The sequence below is a fragment of the Nelumbo nucifera genome, chromosome 1 (genome assembly GCF_055504915.1).
Source record: "Nelumbo nucifera cultivar China Antique chromosome 1, China Antique-T2T, whole genome shotgun sequence".
Classification (NCBI taxonomy): Eukaryota; Viridiplantae; Streptophyta; class Magnoliopsida; order Proteales; family Nelumbonaceae; genus Nelumbo; species Nelumbo nucifera.
This window is the reverse complement of record NC_142649.1, coordinates 198019663-198035244: the sequence shown is the minus strand read 5'-3', so window position 1 is coordinate 198035244 and position 15582 is coordinate 198019663.

The window sequence follows — 15582 nt, the reverse complement described above, 5'->3', positions numbered from 1 at the left end:
AGCTTCATATTCACATGTAACTTGGTTGACCACAAGCTGAGAATCACTGCAGATGACGATATGCTTGGCTTTCACTTCTTTCGCTAGAGCCAGGTTGACTATTAATGCCTCGTACTCCGCTTCATTGTTGGACACCGCAAAATCAAAGCGTAACGCATACTCCAGTTTCGCCCCGCTTGGCCCATACAGAACGATTCTAGCTCCGCTGCCCTGCTGGTTGGACGAGCCATCCACGTGAAGGATCCAGGGCTCCTCATCCCAGCTCGGGTTCGACCTAACTAGGAGAGAAGCCGCACTGGTTGCTACCTCACGGTGCTCGAGCTCAATCGGCCTGGGAACCTCGGGCTCATCCGACCTGGGGGCCTCGGGCTCGACCGGCCTAGGGACTTCAGTGCTAAAAGTGTATTCCGTGACAAAGTCAGCTAAGGATTGGGCCTTGATAGCAGTTCGCTGAGTTCGATGGCCCACCTCGTCAACCTACCAGACACCTCGGGCTTGAGCAAGACTTGCCTTAGAGGCTTATTAGTGTGAACAACGATAGTATAAGCTTGGAAGTATGGGCGAAGCTTCCGAGCTGCAACAACTAGAGCATACGCCAATTTTTCGATCTCTGGATACCTTGTCTCTGCCCCCTGCAACACTTTGCTAACATAGTAGATAGGTCGTTGGACCCGATCTACCTCTTTTATTACTACCGAGCTGACTACCTCGTCACTCGCGGAGAGGTATAGCTCCAAAGCATCACCCTCCTCGGGTCGAGGTATCTTTTGAGCTCGTCGAACGCGAGCTGGCACTCTTCGGTCCATTCAAAGCATTTGCTTTTAATTGCCTTAAAGAAAGGCAGACAACGATCTGCCGATTTTGACATGAAGCGGCTCAGGGCGGCTATACGACCATTCAACTTCTGAACCTCCTTCAATTTCTAGGGTGGTCTCATATCTAGGATAGCCTTGATTTTATCCTGGTTGACCTCAATGACACGCCGTTTGATGATGTACCCTAGGAATTTACCCGAGGTGACACCGAAGGCACACTTGTTTGGGTTTAATTTCATGTTAAACTTACGCAAAATTTCGAAAATAGAATGCAAATCTTTTATTAAATCATGTGAAAACTGAGTCTTGACGACCATGTCGTCTACATAACATTCCACTTTTCTGCCAATTAATGGCTCAAATAATTTATTTACAAGTCTTTGAAAGGTAGCCCCGGCATTTTTTAGTCCAAAGGGCATGACCTTGTAACAGTACAGGCTTCGTTCAGTTATAAAAGGTGTTTTTTCTTCGTCGGCAGGGTCCATTCTTATTTCGTTATAGCCCGAGTAGGCGTCTAGGAAACTCAGCAATGCATGCCCTGAGGTCGCGTCCACCAGACGGTCGATCCTGGGGAGTGGGATGCAGTCCTTTGGGCAAGCTCGGTTCAGGTCGGTATAATCGACGCACATGAGCCATTTATCGTTACCCTTTTTTACCAGAACGGGGTTTTCCACCCAGCTTGGGTAATGGACTTCCCTGATAAAGTCGGCTGCGAGCAGCTTCCCGACCTCCTCGTCAACTGTTCTCCAGCGCTCTGGGCGAGGTTGCGTTTCTTCTGTCTAACGGGCCTAACTATAGGATCAGTGTATAGTTTGTGAGTGATGATGCTAAGGTCTATACCGGGCATCTCTGCCACGGACCATGCAAAAATATCTAAATTTCTAAGCAAAAAACTTACCAGTTGAGATCGCAGAGGCTCCTTGATTGAAGCGTCGATCTGAAGTGTTCGAATTGGGTCCTCTGTCGAAGTTGGCACGGAAACAGTCTCTTCCGTTGGTGTAGCTTGCTCTTCGCATTGCTCCGTAGATCGCTCCAACTCGAGGTTGTCGGCCACCTTGGCTTTCCCTTTGAGGGCGGCGACGTAGCACTTGCGAGACTCGAGCTAATCGCCTCGCGCTACCCCAACTCCGAAGTCCATGGGGAACTTCATCACCAAATAATAGGTGGAGACCACCGCACGAAGAGCATGGGTGATGGACCGACCTATTATGGCGTTGTACGGGGAGGGAGTTGCGACCACCAAGAAGTCGTGGTTAAGCCTCACTATGCTAGGCCAGGTGCCCTCCTCTCGCTGAACCTACCAATGGAGTACTTGCGGGCTTGAGATCACTCTCCTGGAGCTGAAGCCTGTCGAATGCCGCCTTGAAAAGAATGTATGCCGAACTGTCAGAGTCAACGAGGACGCGCTTGACTTCAAAGTCATTAATCCTTATCTTTACGATGAGCGCATCATCGTGGGGGTAGTGGACCCCGCGTGCGTCGTCCTCAGTGAAGAAGATCAGGTCTTCTGTCCTTGGCCGCTTCGGGGGGTTCTGCTCCTCCCATTCGACCTCTCGAGCTGAAATCCGAGCTGCACCCGAAGTGTAGCCCGCGACGATCGAACCTCTGACAATCACATGAATAGTCCCCCGAACTGGTCTCTCTTCAGGGGGCTGCCTCTGTGGCTGCTCTGCTTGCCTGGTGCTGGACTCGGGAGCATCTCCACCTTGCTCTCCCTGCCGACCTGCTTTATTATTACTTTTTTGTACAAAATTTCTTAAGTATTCGCGATGGATGAGCTCTTCTATCTCATCGCGGAGGTTCTTACAATTCTCGGTACTATGACCATGATCTTTATGCAAAGTACAATACAGATTCTTATTTCTTACATTGGGGTCCCCTTTCAGTCGGGGTGGCCACTTCACATATGGGGCATCTTTGGTCGCCATAAGGATCTCGGCCCACTTCGTGTTCAGGGGTATGTAGTCAGTCCTTTCTGCTGGAGGAGCTCGGAAAGGCTGTCCTGGCCTTGCCCCCCGAGCTGGGTCTTTTTTCTTCTTGTTGTCCCCTTGGATCGAGGACTCACCTTTCCTTTTCCTTTTCTCGGCACACTTTCATTTTTCTGGTTGATCTCCTCCTCCGTTCCTATGAACTGGTCCGCGAGCTTGAGGAACTCGGTTATAGTCTTGGGCCGATTGACCACCACGTGCCACTTGAACTCTTTGTGCATGATGCCTCTCTGGGCTGCTGTGAGCTGCACTACGGGGTCCAAGTCGGGTATCTGCAAACAAGCGTCATTGAACGGCTTGATGTAACTCCGGATGGACTCTCATTCCCTCTGAACTATGCCGATGGAGCTCTCTTGGGTTCTCGGGCACCGCTTGTTGGTGATGAAATTAGAGGTGAAGACTTGCACGAAATGCGCCCAGCTTTTTATAGATCTGGGCGCGAGGTTCCTGTACCACGTGCGGGCTACTCCTTTGAAGGTTGTTGAGAAGGCCACGCACATGCAGGACTCACTGGCCCTTGCCAAATGCATCTGCGACTGGAAGGCATCGACATGGTCATTTGGATCGAACGATCTGTCATACTTGTCCAAGGGAGGAAGCTTGAAGTCCTTTGGCATAGGGACGACTATAAGTTATGGAGACAGGGGAGACGGCACTGAGAGGAGCGTAGTGGCTTTCACTTTGTCTGAGCTTACCTCTTCCTTACCCTTGAGCTCGGGCAAGTTGTTAGTGGCAGTTCGGCGAGCTCGACGGCGTCTCCGCTGCTTCTTCGCTGGCTCGGCATTAGTACTGCTTGCTTCCTGTCGAGCTCGGTAGGCCCAGGAAGGGGCTCGGACTGCTGCCGGTGGCTGTGAACTGAAGGGCCTTGTCTATAGTCCGCGGCCAGGACCTCGAACTGATTCTCGGCGAGCGGAAGCTCGAACTGTGAAGGCCGAGGCGAGCGGGTTTGACTAGCTGAGAGGCCCCCAACCTGACTACAGGCTACGAGGTGGGGGAGTAACTTGTCTTTCCCTCCTGCCATGGGATGAGACCTGGCTTTTGAGAGGGTTCTGAGTTCGAGAGGTCTCTCCTCGGCGGGGGAGACGCTCGTCGCAACGGCGGGGCTGGGCCTGCTGCATAGCGGGGTGTCGAGGTGGAACTTGCTGTTGATGCTGAGGCAGCGGGGGGAACTGCTGTTGGTAGACGTGGTGGAGCATTTTCTACTGGTACAACTGAAACTGGTGAACCTACTGCATTTGACCTTGCATAGCTCGCACGCAATGTACTAGGTTTTCTAGCTGGTTCTATCTGACCACCGGGAGAACTGATGGTTCTGCAAAGGTCACCTCTATCGGCGAAGGGAGTGGAGCATTTACTGGCGCCATGACCTGAGGCGCGCCCAAGGTAGGGATTCCGTCCACGAAGAGGGGTACAGTGAACCGGTAGGGAGCTGAGGTCGTTCCCCGGAGGTGTTTTGGTCGGCACTTCGTCCGGCGTTACTAGAGGAAGCCATTGAAGTTTACTGAAGTTGCTTGGTGAGAGAGGCTTTTCGAAGTGTATCCCACAGACGGTGCCAAATGATGTAGCGCGATCTGATCACGCCGAGCTAGCAGGGGCCCCACTCCTAACTGGCAACGGACAACACCTGAGAAGGACAAGAAGACGAAGGATTCCCGGGGAGCTCACCCGGCGGGAACACTCCGATGCTTAAGTTAGAATTCGGTGGAGAGCCTAAAGAGTTGTAAAGGAAAAATGAGCTAAGAGTGGAGATGCACACTTCGTTCAAAAAATTACCTTGCCCCTTGGAAATCAGGGCCTTTATATACTGATGCTCTGTCAAATCGGGTGTAACTGCCTCTGATTCTCTGCTACAGTCGTTATTCGCCAGGCTGATTCGACTGGTGCAGGTAACCGTCGCAAAGTACGGTCCTATCAGTTGAGAGACGTTATGCAGAGCTGGCGTGCACAACGCCGCCTGACGTGAGACGTGGGTGTAGTCCTCTAGACTGGCAGTGCTGCGCCGCCATACAAGAGACGTGGGAGCAGTATGACAGGCACGGTCTTGTCGGATAAGAAGTTTCCCGAAGACTCCGGGTTACTCAATAGCGAGCTCCTTCGTAGCGAGCTGCCTTGAAGCAACCCGTTCTGTAACGAGCTGTAGCTAGAGCTTGGCTTTTACTTCTCTAGCTAGAGCTACCCAGCTATCAACGCCTCATACTCCGCTTCATTGTTAGATGCCGCAAACTCGAAGCATAGCGCGTACTCCAGTTTTGTGCCACTTAGGCCATGTAGGACTATTCTGGCTCCGCTGCCCTGCTGGTTCGAGGAGCCATCTACGTGAAGGATCTAGGGCTCCTCATTCCAGCTCAGGCTTGGCCGAACTAGGAGAGATGTCGCATTGGTTGCTACCTCACGGGGCTCGGACTCGACCGGCCTGGGAGATTCGGGCTCACCCGAGTTGGGAGCCTCGTGCTCAATCGGCCTGGTGGCTTCAGAGCTGAATGTGCATTCGGCGATGAAATCTGCTAAGGCTTGGACCTTAATGGTAGTTTGCGGCTTGTATTGGAGGTCGTACTCGCTGAGCTCAACGGCCCACTTCGTCTGCCGACCAGAGACCTCGGGCTTAAGTAAGACTTGCCTCAGAGGTTTGTCGGTGAGAACGATAACAGTGTGAGCCTGAAAGTACGGGCGGAGCTTATGAGCTGCGATTACCAGTGCATATGCTAGCTTTTCTATCTCTGGGTATCTCGTCTCTACTCCCTACAATACTTTACTAACATAATAGATGGGTCGTTGAACCCGATCTACCTTTTTTATTAGTACCAAACTGACCACTTCGTCACTTGCCGAAAGGTACAGTCCTAAAACATCGCCCTCCTCGGGCCGGGTTAAGAGCGGCACCCTAGCAAATTGTTTCTTGAGCTCGTGAAACGCGAGCTGACAGTCTTGGGTCCACTCGAACCCTTTGCTCTTGATTGCCTTAAAGAACGGCAGACAGCGGTCTGCCAATTTGGACATGAAGCGGCTCAGGGCGGCTATGCGGCCATTCAACCTCTGAACCTCCTTCAACTTACGGCGTGGTCTCATGTCTAAGATGGCATTAATCTTATCCGATTGGCTTCAATGCCACGCCGGTTAACGATGTATCCTAGAAGCTTGCCCGAGGTCACACCAAATACACATTTGTTTGGGTTCAGTCTCATATTGAACTTACGCAGAATTTCAAAAATGGAATGCAAGTCTTGTATTAATTCATGCGAGAATTGAGTTTTGACGACCATGTCATCTACATAGCATTCTACTTTTATGTCGATTATCAGCACAAACAATTTATTTACAAGCCTTTGAAAGGTTGCTCCAACGTTTTTCAACCCGAATGGCATGACCTTGTAACAGTACAGGCCGAATTCCGTGATGAAGGCGGCATTTTCTTCGTTCGCCGGGTCCATCTTGATTTCGTTATAGCCCGAATAGGCATCCAAGAAACTTAGCAACTCAATACCTGAGGTCGCGTCCACCAAACAGTCAATTATGGGGAGCAGGAAGCAGTCTTTCGGGCAAGCCCGGTTCAGGTCGGTGTAGTCGACGCACATGCACCACTTGCCGTTGACCTTCTTTACCAGGACGGGGTTGGCTACCCAGCTCGGGTAGTGGACTTCTCTTATGAAGTCAGCTACGAGGAGCTTCTCGACCTCCTCGTCGACCGCTTTCCACCGCTCCGGGGCTAGGTTGCGTTTCTTCTGTCTAACGGGCCTAACTACAGGGTCAGTATTCAGCTTGTGAGTTATAAGGTCGAGGTCTATACCGGGCATCTCCGCCGCGGACCATGCAAAAATATCTAAATTTTGAAGTAAGAAGCTTACAAGTTCGGATCGTAGGGGCTCCTGGATGGAAGCGTCGATCTGAAGCGTCCGAGCTGGGTCTGCTGCTGAGGTCGGGACCGCGACTACTTCTTCCGTGGGCGCGGCTCGCTCATCGCCTTGCTCCGTGGGTCACTCCAGTTCGAGGTCATCGGCCACCTTGGTTTTCCCCTTCAGGGGGGCAACATAGCACTTGCGGGACTCGAGTTGGTCGCCCCGTGCTACTCCCACACCGAAGTCTGTTGGGAACTTCATAGCCAAATGGTAAGTGGAGACCACCGCCCGTAGGACATGGGTGATTGGTCAACCTATTATGGCATTGTAGGTGGAGGGGGTCGCGACCACCAGGAAGTCGTGTTTGAAACTGACCACACAAGGCCATGTGCCGACTTCTACAGATACTGTTATTTTCTCAAGGGGACAAACTTCTTCTCCGCTGAAACCCACCAAAGGAGTGTCTGTAGGCTTCTGGTCACTTCTCTGCAACTGAAGTTGGTCGAACGCAACTTTGAAAAGAATGTCCACTAAGCTGTCTGAGTCAACGAGTACACGCCTAACCTCGAAGTTGTTGATTCTTAGTTTTATTATGAGCGCATCATCGTGGGCAAAGTGGACCCCCCGCACATCGTCTTCCGTGAAGAAAATCTAGTCTCCCGTCTTCGGCCACTTTGGGGGGTTCTGCTCTTCCCGGGTGGCCTCAGGAACTGACGTCTGAGATGCTGCTGAAGTGCAACCCGCAACGATCGAACCTCCCACTATCATGTGGATGGTCCCCCGAACTGGCCTCTCCTCCGGAAGCTGCCTCTATGACTGTTCGACCAGCCTGCTATTGGACTCGAGAGCATCCTTACCATGCTCCCCTTTCTCAAATATCCACGATGAATGAGCTCCTCTATCTCGTCGCGGAGGTTTTTACAACTCTCGGTACTGTGACTGTGATCTTTGTGAAAACTACAATACAGACTCTTATTTCTTTCATTGTGATTCCCCTTAGACGGGATGGCCACTTCACGTACGGGGCGTCCTTGATCGCCTTCAGGATTTCGGCCCGTTTCGCGTTCAGTGTGGTGTAATCAGCTCGGTCCGCTGCAGGAGATCGAAACAATTGACCCGACTTTGCCCCCCAAACTGTTTCCTTTTTCTTTCGGCTGTCCCCTTGACTGGAAGGCTCTCCTTCCCTCTTTCTTTTTTCGGGTGTGCACTCGCCCTGCTGGTTGATCTCCTCTTCGGTGGTTATGAACTTGTCCGCAAGCTTCAGAAACTCGGTTATGGTCGCGGGCTGGTTGACGACCATGTGCCATTTGAACTCTATGTGTGTCACGCCCTTCTTGGCTGCTGCAAGGCGTACGACGGGGTCCAGGCGCGGTATCTGCATACAGGCATCGTTGAACCGTTTGATATATCCCCGGATGGACTCTCCTTCTCTCTACACTATGCTGAGGAGGCTTTCTTTAGTTCGCGGGCACCGTTTACTGGTGACGAAGTGAGACGTGAAGGTTTGTGCGAACTGCGCCCAACTTCTTATCAACTCAGGTGCAAAATTCCGGTACCACGTGCGGGCGTCTCCTCTAAAAGTGGTGGAGAAGGCCACGCACATGCACGACTCACTAGCTCTCGCCAAGTGCATCTGTGACCGAAAGGCATCTACATGATCATTCGGGTCAAACGACCCGTCGTACTTGTCAAGAGGGGGGAGCTTGAAATCTTTGGGCATCGGGACTGCCAGGAGTTCGAAAGACAGGGGGGATGGAACTGAGAGGAGGGGAGCTTTGACCTCAGCCGAGCTTACCTCTTCTTTGCCCCTGAGCTCGGGAAAATCGCGGGTGACGGATCAACGAGCTCGGCGGTGGCATCTCTGCCTCTTGGTGGGCTCAGCGTTCATGTTGCTGACCTCTGCGCTGTCTGGAATGGTTTGCGCAGGAAGTAACCCGGTCTGCTGGTGATGGCTGTGGACATAGGGGTCCTACTTGGAGTCTGTTGCCAGGATCTCAAACCGGTTTTCAAGGATCGGGGTTCCAAGCCTTGAATGTCGAGGTGATGTAAACCTGCGGAGCTGGGGTCCTCCCGACCTATCCGCCCACGGCGAGATCGGGGTAGCTGGTCTCTCCTGTCTGCCGCGGGGGGAGGCCTGATTTTTTGGGAGATTTTGGGGGGCCTCTCCTTGGTCGGAGGGGTGCTCGTTCTGGCGGCGAGACTTGGCTTGCTGCGAGGCTGGGCGCTGAGGCAGGAGCTGAGGCTGCTGAAGCTGAGGTTGGAGCAGCTGGGGGAACTGCTGCTGATACTGATACTGGGAGACCTAGTGCAGTACATGTTGTTGATAGAGCTGAAGTTGTTGGAACTGTTGCATTTGAGCCTGCAAGGCCCTCATGCACTGCATCAAATCCTTTAGCTGGTTCGGGCTGGCCGCTGGGGGCACGATTGAAGGTTTGGTGAACGTCGTTCCGACTGTAGCAGGGAGTGGGGCGATGACAGGTGCCATTGTGAGAGGCATTCAAGCTGGGGATTCCGTCCGCTGAGAGGGGGACGGTGAACTGTCCGATACAGATAGTAGGAAGCTGGGGTTGTTCCCTGGAGTTATCCATTTTTGTGCTTCGTCCGACGTTGCTAGAGGAAGCCATGAGCATTGGATTGTTTCAAGGTGGGAAAGAACTGAAAGAGTTTAGAGAGAAAGGCCTTTTGAAGCGTTTCCCACAGATGGAGCCAAATGATGTAGCGCAATCCGGTCACTCCTAGCTGGCACTCGCGTGGCTCTTGAGAGGTACCTGAAATGAGAGGAAAGAGGAAGAACTCCCGGGGGGTTTCCCCACGGGAACGCTCCGATGCTTAAGTTAGTATTGTGTGCAAAAAGCTAAAGGAAAACAAAGGCTAAGAGTGCAGGTTGCGCGAGTGATTTAAGATACCTTGTTCCTAGAGAATAAGCCCCTTATAACTGAATTCCGTTGCTTCAGGCTTTCTGACCTCTGACAGAGCAGGTATAACCGCCATTGTCAGTCTACCACAGCCGTTACAGGCAGGGCTGAGGTGGCACACGCGGGGCCGTTGTTGCAGGGTACGTGTCCGTCTGGTGCGAAACGCCTTTCTAAAGGTGGCATGCGAGGCGAGGGGGACATGCCTACTATCCACAGGTTTGTCGGGTACGGCGGTAGGGCAGGAAGCCCTTCTATGGTATACCGAACTGGTCTCCTGCAAATTACCTTGAGCTGGGCTATCCTTTGAGTGACGGGCCGCCTGTAGCCGGTTATGCCGAGCTAGCCGATCCGAGGTGTTTGTGCCTCGGGGGGTCCGGAGAAGAATCAGTGCGTTCTTGCCTGGGAGTGACCCGAGGTCCATTGAGGGGAACTCGGGTCTCAAAAAAGGGGTCAGGGTGCCCCGAATTTGGGACCCCCCGAAGCACCTTAACCCTGTGGAGGAGGCGCGGGCAAGGCGGCTTTCGATGAGTAGTTTACCTACCGAGTTGCCGTGCTGAACTCGGTGGGACTTTCCCTCCGAGTTGTGCTCACGCTCATTGCGCTGTCATGCTGAGTCACTGTTTGAGCAAGGTCACGCTCACGTGTACCTATGCTACAAGGTTGGGCCAAATCACCCTCCATCAATTGCCCCCCACTCCCTGCATTGGCGGCGGTGACCCAGCGCGGGGAGGTCATGACGCACCGGGTGGATTTGGCGTCGGTATTTATGTCGCTTTGCTCCGTCCAGTTGTACTGGTCTAGCGCCTGGTTCGACCGAAAAAAGATTCGAGTTGCGTCCAAATTACGTGCGGACTTCACGCGACTTGGACTTTGCAGACGCCAAAAACGCGCTAAATCGTTTTCGCCTCGATGAACCCGCGGTTGTGGCTATAAATAGGGGGTCCCTTGGCCATTTTCTTCGCCACAAAGCTTTCGTCGTTCGCGTTTGAGTTCGCGCCAGGGGTCTCTTATCTCGGGTCCTCCAGTTCGTTCTGTTCTTCCAATCCAGTTGCATTTCTTTGGTGAGTCCTCTTGAGCTTCCTTTTCCCTTCTAGTTTGTTTCTTTCTTTTAGTTCAGTATGTCGTTTAGTGTATACAGTCTCATCGACGAGCCCAAGGTAGGTACCTCGACTCGAGGTGTCTCCTCTACTGCCCAGCCATCCGAAGTACGGGTAGCTTCGGGTCATCTGGCGTCCACCTCCCACCGAGGTCGGGATCCAGATCAGTTTGGGCCTTCTATAATGACTTCGGAGAGGTTTCAGGACCTCATACAGGTTCCACCTCCCTAATGAGTACTCATATAGTCTTCCCACCGGCAACTTTCCATGGGAGCACAGTCCCAACAAGATCGTGATCTTTAGGGAAAAACTGATAGTCGGGCTCAGACTTCCCCTTCACCCTTTGATCGTTGAGGTGTTGGTACACTTTAATATCACCCTGGACCAACTCCACCCGAACTCCATATGGAATGTGGTGGGGTCCATTTCTCTTTGCTTTGACCGTTCCCTCTCCATAGATTTAGATGTTCTCAGTACAATTTTGGCTATAAAGAAGAGCGTTTCGGGCGCTCTCCCCGGGCATAGGCGGTCTTATTACCTGTCCCCCCGCCCGGGTTTCAAACTCATGCTCAAGCTCCCGAGCAAAGTCTCAGCTTGGAAGCGGGACTACTTCGTAGTCCGGAGCAATATGGGGTGGCCCTTCCCCACCCCGTACTATAATTGCTATAATTGCTTATTGCTATAATTGCTATAGAATTCGGACCTGAACTTATTGCTATAATTGCTACATATTTTGTGGTTCAGATCTGATCACACTGCTTATCACTTTTGCAATCAGATCTGAACACTTAATGAAACATTTTTGTTCTAACTTGGTGCTTTCAATTCAGAGTTTCAGATCTGAAATCAGACCTGTATTCACCATGATTTCAGATTTGAAACCCACATCAATTCGGATATTTAGCAAGTCTTATGGGAAGCAAGTTAGAATAGACCTGATATACAGACCTAAAACTTTGCTACCATTCATAACCACTGATTTCGGATCTGTATACACCAATTCTCCTTGCTGACTTCTCATATCAGCCCTAATCACAGTAGATGGCAGCCATACAAGCTGCTGAAATTTAAGAATGCAGATCTGAATGTGTAAATAATTTATGCATGTACCCTCATAAATTTCAAATCTAAATGTGTAAAAACCATGCATAGCATCTGTACTCAATAAGGTTAGTGGTGTGAACTCAGATTGCAGATATGAACTCATTATAGTTGCTATAGCTTCTGCTCTTTTTGGTTTGCTTTTTCTTTTGAAAATAATGAGATTTCAGATCTGATTACCTTACCTATTACTTCTGCAATCAGATCTAAACACAATTGTACTATTCTCAGTGGCTACCGAATTTAGATCTGATCTCAGTAGCAGTCACAGTTGTTCTAAGTATCAGTAGTTGCTGTTATTGCTGTTTTCAGTAGCTTCTGAGATTTCAGATCTGATCTCAATTTTGTGTAGAACTGATGTTTGAATTGCTTTCTCACAATCCTATTTACACTGATTTCAGCTCTGTGTTTTGACCTTCAGTAGCACACAGTAGCCTTTCCATTTGAAGCTCAGACCTGAACACAGTCACTACTGATCCACATATGGCTGTCCTCAATAGCTGCTAAGATTTCAGATATGTATATTTCTGTTCTCAGTAGCTACTGAGATTTCAGGTCTCAGCAATTCAGATCTGTGTAATCTCATCATTGATTTCAGCAATATGAAGAGAAGGAATTTGTAAACTATTGTACTACTCTCAGACGTTACTGATTAAGAATTTGTAAATTGCTACTGAATTTTGTATATTGAATAAGATGTTGGTTCAGATCTGCTTTTAGTTAGCTGCATTTATTTATTTTAGGATGTAGGTTTTTGTATTCCAATAATTCACTACATTTTTCAGTTGTAATAAGATTAGTTATTTATTTTCTTTTGTGAATATTGGCCTTTTTATTGCTTTGAGCTTTACAGTTTATGACAAGCAGAACTGAACTAGAGGAGATCCTTTACGACCCGGAGATTGAACGGACTGTCCGTTTGAGAGCTGCTAGGCAAGTCAGACAAGAAGCACAAGAAATGGTTGAACAAAGAATTATGATGGATTATGCTAAGCCCACCCTTACTGGGACTGCCTCCAGCATTATCAGGCCAACTATTGCTGCCAATAACTTCGAAATTAAATCGGCCATTATCCAAATGATACAAAATACGGTTCAATTTTGTGGTATGGTCCATGAGGATCTGAATGCCCATATTGCTAATTTCTTGGAAATCTGTGACACCTTCAAACACAATGGGGTAAGTGATGATGCCATCCGGCTGAGGTTATTCCCATTTTCTTTGAAGGATAAAGCCAAGGCTTGGTTGAACTCATTACCAGCAGGATCTATAGCCACGTGGGATGAAATGGCTAGCTGATTCCTCTCTAAGTATTTTCCCCCCTCTAAAACTGCAAAAATGAGGAATGATATTACTACATTTTTCCAGCAAGAGGGGGAATCTCTCTATGAGTCTGGGAACGTTACAAGGAGCTACTAAGGAGGGTTCTTCACCATGGCCTTCCGATTTGGCTACAAGTGCAAACATTTTATAATGGTCTGACCGATTCAAACAAGACCATCTTAGATGCAGCAGCTGGGGGCTCCATAAACAATAAGTCTCCCGAGGTTGCCCATGCACTCATCGAGGAGATGGCAACCAATAACTACCAATGGCATTCAGAAAGGACACCAGTTAGAAAGCAGCATGGCCTTCATAATGTGGATACATACACAGCTCTCTCTGCACAAATTGGAGCACTTAGCAAAAAAATTGATGAGATGCAGATGGCAGCTATGCATGTACAGTATGATAAGTGTGGGGGAGGCCATAATAGCACTGAATGCCAAGTTGGCAATCAGTCTTTTCAGTCCACAGAACAAGTAGACTTTGTTGGCAACTTTACAAGACAGCCAGGAAATCAGTACCATCAGGCCCATAACCCCGGATGGAGAGGCCACCTGAATCAGCCATGGCAGAATCATCACGCACCTAAGCCTTTCCACCAAAACTTCCATCAGCCGGAACCGAAATCTAACTTGGAGGAGCTGATGACCAAGTTCATAGCTAGTGCAGAAACTAGATTTCAGAATAATGAAACATTGATAAGGAACTTGGAAACTCAGATTGGGCAGTTGGCACAGATGATTTCAGAAAGGGTTCCGGGTACCTTACCAAGCAACACCGTGGTCAACCAAAGAGAACAAGAGGCTGTTGAGAGAATCCCCAATTCAGATGCCTAGTCATAAACTGTCTTACTTGCTTTCTGTTTTTCTTTTTCATTCATAGCATTTAAGTTTAGTTAGTTTTTCTTCGAATTTAATTGAATAAATTTACTGATCTCCCCCTTCTAGCAGAAGAAGCTCCCCACTGACAGCCTATTGTAGAATTTAAGGGAAGTGCTCTAAACACCTCCTATTACTTGATGTTGCTCTTGTTGATTTTATTGTTACTCCCTATCACTACGAACATTGAGGACAATGTTCATCTTAAGTGTGGGGGAGTGAGCCTAAGAACTAGAATTTGGGGGCTAAAGCCATACACCTCATTCACCCCAACACACATTTGCAGGCAATGACATACCCAAATAAACTGGAACCCCCCAAGTCCATTGCTATTTATTAGGTGATTTTTTAAGAAGGAATACAATGAGTTGATAGAGACCAATGTATTTGCTAAGTTTTTATTCTTGCAAATGACCAACTTAGTATATGCATGAGAAAAAGGGGAGCTGAATATGTCTTTTAGCATGACTAGCCCTAACTACCTTCATGTGTATGAAAGCACTTGATTTCATGGTTAATGGTCAAGAAAGCTAGTGCACATCTGAAGTGATGATTCTTGAGGTTCAATAATTGCAAAAAAAAAAGGACAAAAGCCCAAATTGACTCCGCTATTTTGAGCTGAATAGTAAAACTAGCAGCTTAGAGCATGAGTCTTACCTCAAGCATGTGACCAGTGTGAGATGGAGCATAAGATGCACTCATACCAAAAAAAAAAAGAAGAGTGTGAGATGGAGTATAAAATGCATTCACACTAAAAGAAGAAGAAAATGGTGAGACGGAGCATAAAATGCATTCACCCCTACAAATAAGTAATTTTGGTGACAATTGAGGTTTAAAGGGGCACTCCAAAGTTGAACTCTCATTAAGATTTAGTTACAGATGTGAAACTTAGTGAAATTCGATCATTAACCTTGACAATTAAGGAGCGGATTTATATATGGATTAGGAGTGATGGCTAGACTATGATGATATTCATATTCTCCTTCCCCTGGAACTTATACATGTGTTAAAATGGTAATTTATAAGAATAGGAACTGAACACTTACAAAAGTTCCCTGACCACTCAATGCATTTCTATCTTAAATTCATCAGGTAAATAGTGAAAATAGAGGGGGGAATGTTCAGTTTATGGCTAATGTCTTTGCTTGAGGGTATTTGATGAACCTACAATTTATCTATATTTTATGAGATTTTGCATGAAATTTTATGCCGGTTTAATTAGATTTTGCCCTATTGCAAGAAAGATTTCAGGGGCAGCCAACTCAAGAAAAAGAAAACAAAAGCAAAAAATGAAAGCCCAAAATTTATCAAATTCAACCCAACCCAGCCATGAGAGCAAGGGAGTTTCATTCGGCCCAAGTAATGCAAGCTAACTCTTTGGAAAACCCAAGGAAAGAAGCCTAGCAAGAAGGAAATTTCGGCCCAGCCCATTTTTAGCACAAAGAACAACCTAGAGTGCAGCCTACATGAGCTCAAAAGCAAGCTAAGTTACAGCCCAAAGGGAGCTAGGGGCGGCAACTCCTAGAAATTTCTTGAAGAGAATGAGGGAGCACTCTAAAAGGTTCAAGAGAGGTATAATACACCCAATTCTAGAGACTTCAAGAAGAGGCAAGAGCTTCCTTGAAAGC